This window comes from Triticum urartu, chromosome 7 (genome assembly GCF_003073215.2).
Source record: "Triticum urartu cultivar G1812 chromosome 7, Tu2.1, whole genome shotgun sequence".
Taxonomy (NCBI): domain Eukaryota; kingdom Viridiplantae; phylum Streptophyta; class Magnoliopsida; order Poales; family Poaceae; genus Triticum; species Triticum urartu.
This window is the reverse complement of record NC_053028.1, coordinates 179,673,797-179,676,472: the sequence shown is the minus strand read 5'-3', so window position 1 is coordinate 179,676,472 and position 2,676 is coordinate 179,673,797.

The following is a 2,676-nucleotide window of genomic DNA, read 5'->3' as shown; positions in this document are numbered from 1 at the left end:
AAAGACGGTGCTGTGTCAACGGGAACTGGGTTACTATCTGCTGGGGTTGGGGTTAGAAGGGGTGTAGCTGGTTCTCTGTCCAACTGGGTAGGGGTACAATCTGCGTGAGTCTGGGTTATGTGTGGTGGGGCTGGTTCTTGGGCAAGTACAACCGTGGTTCTATCTCCATCGACAGGTAGCACGATCTTTTCTGAAGACCGTGTTTTTACTCCCACAGATACTGCCATCACCCCTCCAATTGAAATGGCTGATAAACAAGAAAAGTAATTGAATGTACAGACATTGTAAGATAGACAGGTGCAATGGATAGTAGGGAAGAAAACAGGGCATGAAATAATTCACATTTATGTTGTCTAACAAAACAGAATAGCAGGACATAATTTCACATATATGATGGCTAATTAAACAGGATAGCATGACACAATTTCACATGTATGATGGCTAACTAAACAGGATAGAATGACATACTTCAAAATATGATGACTATGTAAACAGGATGACATGATATAACTATACGATGTGTCTATTAAAGTGGTTGGCATGCCATAAATCACAAACATGCCGTTGATGGAAACATGATGGCATGATACAATTCACGGGTAGAATGACATAATTCAAAATATGATGACTATGTGAACAGGATTAGATGATATAACTATATTATGTCTTTAGAAAATGGGTTGGCATGTCATAATTCAGATACATGATGTCTCTGTAAACATCATGGCATGATATAATTCAAATATATGATTTATATACAAAGGAAGTGAGCAGAGGGCAATCGTATATATGATGTGTCAACTAAGGAGATGGCATTCAATATTGTGTATATGATGTAAAAACTAAGCATTGCAATACAACATATGCATGATATGAGTAATATAACCCTGCCAAGTTTGAGCATACACCTCAGGGGGATAATAGGACTGGTCATCTGCCTCTGAATCCTCCTCTAAAGAACTATCTGTAACCAGCAAGATATCTGCTTCAGCAGGTAGCATTGTCTGCTCTGAACACCTTGTTTTTGCTCCAGATTTCTCCATCACCAATTCAAATGGCTAATGCACAGGAAGAGCAGTTGAATATACAAACATTGTCGAAAAAAGCAATGAGAAATACAAAAAAAAGGATGGCATGATATAATTCACATATATGACGCTTGGCTAAACAACATGGCATTGCATAATTCACATATATATAATGTCTTGCAACAAGATAGCATTGCATAATTCACATATATAATGTCTTGCAACAAGATGGCATTGCATAATTCACATATATGGTAATTAGACACTAAATAGGTGGCATTCACACAAAGCATGTCTAAACTAAGCAAATGACATAGCAATGCAAGATACCATACGCACGATATGAGCAACATAACCCTGCCAAGTTAGACCATGCGCCTCGGGGGGGAAATAGGACTGGTCATCTGTCTCTGAATCCTCCTCTGAGGAGCTATTTGTAACCAGAAAGACATGTGCTTCGTCAGATAGCATTGTCTACTCTGACGATCTTGTTTCCACTCCATATTTTTCCATGACCGTGTCGAATGGCTGATGCACAGGAAGATTAATTGAATGTACTAAAATTCTTGACTAATTTAACACATAATAAAAATGATGTCATGATATAATTCACATATAAGATGACTGGCTAACCAGGGTACATGTACCGGACTGGATGCACAGACGTATGTGCCAAGAGGGAACATTCCTGTGGCCCGACGAGGATGTCGGTTCCTCTGAGTGGGGGTGTATGTGATGGCCTGGCTTATTAGGGATGATAGACTACTCATATCAATAAGGAATTCCTTCTTTTCCGGGAGCCCATTCAGACAGAACTCCAAAGTTAAGTGTGCTCAGCTTGGAGTAGTGTCAGGATGGGTGACCGACCGGGAAGTTACTCCCGGGTGCGCACGAGTGAGGACAAAGTGCACAGAAAAAGACTAGTATTCATCCGTGGGGCCAGTCTAGATCCTGCCAGGAGTAACGACCACCGGCGGGTGTGTCCGGGGCGTTACACCGTTTTGGGCCTCGAAACCAAAACCCATCAATTTATCATTACCTTGTTCCAATCACATTCGAAAGTACTAGTGCTACAATTAAGTGCAAGCCTGCTCACACCTACTAGTATGTACCAAACCTGAACGTGTTCCTACTATGCAGGTATTGGTACTAGTGCTAGTACTTAGGTTATAAAAAGTGGAAATTGAAAGTGCGTTATATCGACTAGAGGGGGGTGAATAGGCGATTTTTATGAAAGTCTTCAAAACGTGGGAGTTATGAAGACAAATGATAGAAATAAACCTAATACCCTACAGCAGAAGTTAGACTACACTAGGCAAGCCATAGTCAAGTATTCAATAGAGTGAAGGCACAATGACTAATAGCAGCAATGTAGTAAGGATCGGGTAGGAAGATATTGTGAAGCCAGACAGAACACGCAGTCACTCAGTGAAGACAAAAGATAGTGCAAACATACAATGACTTCACAAGGAGTAACAGTAAGTAAAGGGAAGGGAAGATGAAACCAGTGACTCGTTGAAGACAATGATTTGTTGGACCAGTTCCAGTTGTTGTGACAACTGTACGTCTGGTTGGGGCGGCTAGGTATTTAAACCTTAGGACACACAGTCCCGGACACCCAGTCCTGAACACGCAGCTCAGGACACCC